This window comes from Pteropus alecto, unplaced genomic scaffold, assembly GCF_000325575.1.
Source record: "Pteropus alecto unplaced genomic scaffold, ASM32557v1 scaffold38, whole genome shotgun sequence".
NCBI lineage: Eukaryota > Metazoa > Chordata > Mammalia > Chiroptera > Pteropodidae > Pteropus > Pteropus alecto.
This window is the reverse complement of record NW_006442512.1, coordinates 9,796,239-9,802,927: the sequence shown is the minus strand read 5'-3', so window position 1 is coordinate 9,802,927 and position 6,689 is coordinate 9,796,239. Positions and strand designations below refer to the sequence as shown.

Genomic DNA, 6,689 nt, shown 5'->3' with positions numbered 1-6,689 from the left:
TGCTATGCAAACATAAAGTATTATTTTTCCAACTCTGCCTTATTCAATAGCATAAATAATTTTCCTTATGCCAAAAAACTTTTTACTTTACAAAATAGTTTTACCCACCTTCTTTCCTTCTTATGTTCTGTTGTGCAATCAAAGCTTTTTCACCAAAGTGTCTGCCAAGTTCAGAAATTTTGGGGTCCATCTGGCCTTTGACATACCCAGTGCTAATGCGAACTATTGGTACAGGGACTAGAAGGATTGGAATGCACAAGACTCTCACAATGGTCAAGTCCCTGAAACATTCTCCGTTCCTAGCCTGTGACCAGCCTTGGGCCCAGAGTGCTGCTGCTACATCTTCTTCTCACTCACTGTACTAGTTTCCTATTGCTGCTGTAACAAATTGCCACAAACTAAGTGGCTTAGAACAACACAAATGTATTCTCTTACAGTCTGGAGATTAGAAGTCCTAAATGAATCTTACTGAGTGTGCTAAGTGGGCAAGGTGGCAGCAGGGCTGCGTTACTTGTGAGGGAAGAATCTGTTGCCTTATCTTTTCCAGCATCTAGTGGACATCTGCATTTCTTAGTTCATGGCGCCCGCATACATCTGCAAAAGAACATAGCATCTTCAAATCTCTCTCTTCAGGGGCCATTATTCTGTTCATCACACTTATTCTGTCTACTCTATTTTTTGAGTAGTTCAACTGCAAAGGATGAACCTGTCTGCCTAGATACCCACTATATTGCTCCCAACCAAAAAAAAAAAAAAAATGGATACAGACGCCTTTCAATTTAAAGGTTTGTATTGCTAATCACTGTGGAAGAGTTAATAGAGGCAATAAAAGTACTAAATGAGGGACACTATAAAGGTCCAGGAAAACTTACAAGGTTAAAGACAAACCACGGTGGATAAGAGCTTCTACTTTAGCATCTATAGGACCTTAGTTAGAGACCCAGTTACCAACTTTGAATTACAATGTCTCAATTTATTCTTGTTGGTGTTACCAAAGTCAGATTGTGGATCTGTTTCAGTTCAAATCAGCCTCCTCTGGAAGGGGAGAATTGGACAGTTTTAACTCCAGGATTAAAAAGACACAGCAAGAATGTGTGGCAAGAGACTATAATGTCCAGTTTGGAGCACATGCTCTGGAACCAGGCTGCCCGGCCAACTACTTAAATTCTCGGTGTATGTAAAGCACTTAGAACAGTACCAAGTACACAGGACAAGTTATGAAAGTAAATATTAGTTTTGCTATGATGATGGGGGTTTCCATATGGCCATGTAAGAAATGGTCTAAGAGAAAGCTAGACTTTGTTCTATTAACATATAAACATAGAATAGAGAAAATTACAATGTGAATGACAGTGAAAGTATTAGCTAAATGTGAGTGCTTACTATGTGCCAAACACCTTGCTAGGCAATTTATATGCTGTCATTTAATTCTCACAATAACCCTATAAAATAGGTTCTATTATAGTTACCGTTTAACTGTGAGGTTTTTATAATCTTTTTTCTCATCTTCTTACCTCAGAGAGTGTTGTTTCTTACCTCCTTGGCTTTGCTCACAGATACTCCCCCACTAATCCTCACCACTCTATCCTACACATAACCTTTGCCTTACCTCTCTCCATGCCCACCCGAGCTGGATTACGAATACTTCCTCTTTTATCCCATGAAATACTGTTCATATCATTATCATCACACATACAAAATTCTCTTTTATGTATATTCCTCCCCATTACGCTGTAACCTCTTCAGAGACAGGGCCACCTCTTCTTAACAGTTATAATCTAGCCTCTTACATAATAACTGGCACAAAATAAGTGTTCAAGAAAGGAAGAAAATACTAAAAGATTAGATGAAGGAAATCATCAAAGAAGCATATAAAACATACAAAGATATATCATATGGGGATACCCATATCACAAATTGGAACAAAATATCCAGTAATAAGGATAGGTTAAATACACTCTATCTCCTCCATAATTTCTCTTCCATGATTTCCAAGATATTTAAAGCAGAAGAGTACTATATTAAACAAGCAGGATACAAAGTTACATAAATAATATTATTGTAATTGTGTTTTAAAAAATAACCATATGAGGATGTGGTTCCATAGTGTAGCGGTTAGCACATCTGCTTTACACACAGAAGGCCCTGGGTTCAAGCCCCAGTGGAGCCATGGTCCATGGTCTATGGCCATGCCACCCTGAACAAGCTCGATGTCTGATCTTGAAAGTTAAGCAGGGTTGGGTCTGGTTAGTACTTGGATGGGAGACTACCTAGGAAGACCAGGTGCTATAGGCATAAATAATAATAATAATAAATAATAAATAAATAAGTAAAAATAAATTAAAAAATGAAAATAACCGTGAGAATAGAAAATATACTATAAGTAAAAATATCAACAGTAGTTGTATGTGGATGGTGAAGTGTGAGTAATTTTATTTTCTTCTAAAATTAATTTAGTTTTTGAATTTTCTAATGAAAATCAGATTATTTTTATAAATATTTTTGTGCAATACACATTCATTTGTTTAACTTTTAATTATGAAAAATTTCAAACACAAAGTAGAGAAAATAGAATAATAAATCTCTATGACTTCGACAACCATCTTCAGCTATTATCAACATTCTGCCTGTCTTGTTTCTTTTCTCCTACCCCACCTCCATTTTGTGGGGTATGAAGAAATTTAAAGCCAATTTCAGATTATTATTTCACCATAAATATTTCAGAATAGATCTCTAACAGAGAAAAATATATATGTATATGTACATATATATATTCCCAATATCATTATAATGGTAGGACAATTTCTTAATTTTATCTAATACTAAGTTTATGTTCTGTTTTCCCCAATTATTACCTCCTAAAATCCCAAAACAAACTCATAACAATTAGTTTGTTCAAATCAGAATCTAGATAGAGTGGTAAGGTCCATACATCATATTTAATTGATATGTGACTCGAGTCTCTCCCTTTTTTTATTTTTTTTAACCTACCTCTCCCCTGGCAACCACTTTTCTACTCTATTTCTATATTTTGACTTCCTTTTTTTTTTTTTAGATTCCACATATAAGTGATATCATGCAATATTTGTCTTTCTCTGTCTGGCTTATTTCATTTAGTATAATAGCCTCAAGGTTCATTCACATTGTCATAAATGAAAGGATGGCCTCCTTTAGTACATTGGGGGTGTGTGTGTGTATTTGTATATATATGCATAGCACATCTCTCATGTTCATTTTTTTGAAAATTAGAAAATTCAGATGAGTAAAAATAAAAGATTTAAACACATAATCCCACAATAGGTAGATAGATACATAGATACATAAATTGATGTATATAATGTTTTATTTAATGGGCTAAACCTGATAGGGTACAACCAAGAAACATTTTTTTATTTTTTATTTTTTATTTTTTGCTGCCTACTTCAGATTAGATCTGTCAACTCTCTCTTCCCCTCCCCTTGACCAGCGGATTCCATTGCTTTGCAAGTCACTTTCAGCTGTAAGAACAATTTATCCTCTCCCCCATTTCAAAATTGATCCAAGGATTTGAGACCTACAGGGGCAGGAGTCAGAGGAAGGAAACCGTTTTGTTCTTTCACATTCCTTGCTTTACCTCCTCCCTCCTTCTTCTGGCTCAGACAGGAAGTTGGGTTCAACCAGCAAAAGGGATGAGAAGAAAAGTATTTTTCTTCAGCTGATGCCCAATATCAATTACTCTCTGCCACAACAGGCAATCAAATTCTAATTCTCTCTCATGGAGTGAAGAGCATTATTTTCATACCTCTTTAGAGACACCTGCGCACCTCCAGGAGCACCTCCACCTGTACCATCCCCTAACACCAACGATGTTCTCTAGGATACAAACACTCCCCTCAGTGTCTGCCTTTTGGTGGTTCACACACAGCTTCGTTCTACTGGAGCCCCTCCCCAGAGCAAGCAGCCCTTTTGGGTGAGACATTTTATAAAGACCATTAACACCCTCCTCAATGTCTACTTGGCTCAAAGAACTCACAAATCTTTGTCCCCACATATTCTCATTGCTGCCTTATCTCAGGCAGCCTCCCAAAGTCAGAAATATCCAAAAGAGAGTCAGTCACCAGTTTCAATATTCCTTATATTTTCCCCAGAGTCCAGGGCATGGGTATCCAATTCTCTCATAAAATCTCTCATATTCCACATCTATATATTTGTGCCATTCAGCAGACCTCTAGCAGAGCAGCAAAATGCAGGTTCCCCTTTTTACAAATACTCCCTCCAATCTCATTGAGGGATCCTCTTATGGCTCCCTCCATTTGGCTTGTAAAGAAAACTCGAAGACCCATTTACTACAGGCTCCCTTCAAAGAATCCTCCTAATAAATATCTAGGCTTTACTTAAATAAGCTGATGATGATGATGATGATGATGGATACTGGGCCAGTCCAGACCAATATCTTATAGCAAGTCCTCTGGCACATCATTTAGCACCTCTTTTGAAAATGTAGCCGGACTTATTGTCCATTGTCTTCAGCTTTCAGGATTTAGCCAGAATTTTATGGCAACAGAAAAGTATCATTTCACCAGTTATGTACATATACTTTGACAGAAATGGAATTTTATGTATACATTAATAAGCATTATGTCTCAAAATGTATTGCTGATCTATTATATCCTTGGTATATTAAGAGAAATAAAAAGATGAATATGATAAAAATCTCCATCCTTTAGAAAGCCTGCAATTCAGCAGAGAAGATAAGACATATAAATAAATAACTGTAATAAAAAGCATTACAAATACCATAAAAGTGACAAAAACAAAGCATTATAGGTGATACAGAAATGGAAGATTGCTTCCAGTGTGTAGTATATAGGAACATTTCTCAGGAGAAGTTAAATTTCAGCCAGATTCTGAAGTATTGGTAAGATCTCAACAGTGTGAAATGGAGGTGAGAGAATGCATATTCCAGAGACAAGAATTGCATGAGTAAAGGTGTAGAGACTAAAAAGCCTAACATTTCTTCAGGGAATACTGAGTAGTCCAATTTTCTGGGGACTACATTATTGTGGAGGAGAATTGTGAAAATGTCTTGGGGCTACGTCATAAGGGGTAGCTAGAGAATTTGGACTGTTCATTTGACAGTAGGAAGGCACTGGAGAATTGCGAATTAGAAAGAGACACCAAGCTGTGCAAGGGCTTGAGGCAAGCAGGAAAGGATCATGGAATCATATGTGATAATCTCTGCCTGAGCTAGAATTGTGGCAGGCGGAATGCAAAGAAATGCACACTGATTCAGGTGACAATCCATAACCTTTCAAGCATTCAGTCCATCAATCACTCTGATAACAGCAGTAAAGCCTTGCTGGAGAGACTTTGGCTTGACTGTTCGCTGGTAATGAAGGATCTGCACTGAGAATATGAATTCCCACTTTGTATCCCGCTCAAGGCCAGGGTAATGCATTTTCAAAGAGGCTGTCTGGTGTTAAGGGTCCAGGCTGAAGTCATGGAAATAAACAAAGTTAACTAACTCATAAGAGAATCAAATTCACCAACGGAGACAAAGGGTCACAGGCACATGTCAGGAGGGTTAAATGCCAGGACAGAGGAAAGGGATGGCAAGTTGACTAACATCTTCAACCTGCCCCTGTGATGGCATTTCCTATAACAGGAAAACATTTAAGTGCAGATGGTAAGTAATGATCTGTGCTAATTGAGAAATAATAAATGTTACTTATGTATTGTGAATATTTAGACTTGTGGTACTAATTTGAAGTGCTATATAGCACTCAATTTCTGTACCAGCTGCCCTAATAATGTGTCAGTCGTGACCAAGAATCCTTCATGTTATAGGCTGTCTTTATTGTTGTAATCATTAAAATGTCAAGTTTAATGGACACTATGATTTTGCAGCACCCTCAACCTGATCCAGCACCCTGTAACCACTTTGATCTTTTGCAAATTTTACTTTGATGCCAGATATAATTAGTGATCAAATGTTTCAAGATTGGGTCAAAGGGGAAATAATGATAGGAGAAGAAGCTATCATTGGCAAATGAAGGTCATCTTTATAGGCACAGGAACACCAGTTGTGCATGTATAGCAGAAAAACCTATGAGCTTCTTTGATGGTACTATACTGCCATCTGGAGGGATAGCAAATTCCCATAACATGAGCATGGTTAAAACTGTTAAAACTGAAAAATCTAATACAAATGCAAGTGCAATTAAGGTAAAACAGAAAATGTGTGAAAATCTAGAATAATCTTTCCAAAGAACTCCTGCCTCAACAGGAAATAGAAATGGCTCTGAATCAAAAATAAAGGTAAGGACATTTTGCAAGGTATACATTTTCCCAGAAATTTGAAATATAAGGGGGAGTAAATTAACAATGGAACTTGAAGCAGTGTGAAGGTCAATATATAAACAAGTAAAAAGAAATTGGAGAAGGAAGGCAAGCACTATTAATGACTTGAATAGCAAAAGATGGTCCAAAAGATCAAGTGAGGAGGGAGAGAGAATGGGGACATGTTGGTTAAAGGATACAAACTTTCAGTTATAAGAGGAATGAGTTCTGAGACCTAACATACTGTATGGTGACTATAGTTAATAACATAGTATTGTATACTTATAATTTCCTGAGAAAGTAGATCTTAAGTGTTTTTACCACACACACAAAAAAAGTAGTAAATATGTAAAGTAATAGACATGTTAATT

The 6,689-nt window shown here is 36.7% G+C and overlaps 1 pseudogene; it reads left to right on the top strand.

The window, feature by feature from the left end:
* The first annotated feature begins 2,179 nt into the window (after positions 1-2,179).
* Positions 2,180-2,295, top strand: LOC112471766 (annotated as a pseudogene).
* The last annotated feature ends 4,394 nt before the right edge of the window (positions 2,296-6,689 follow it).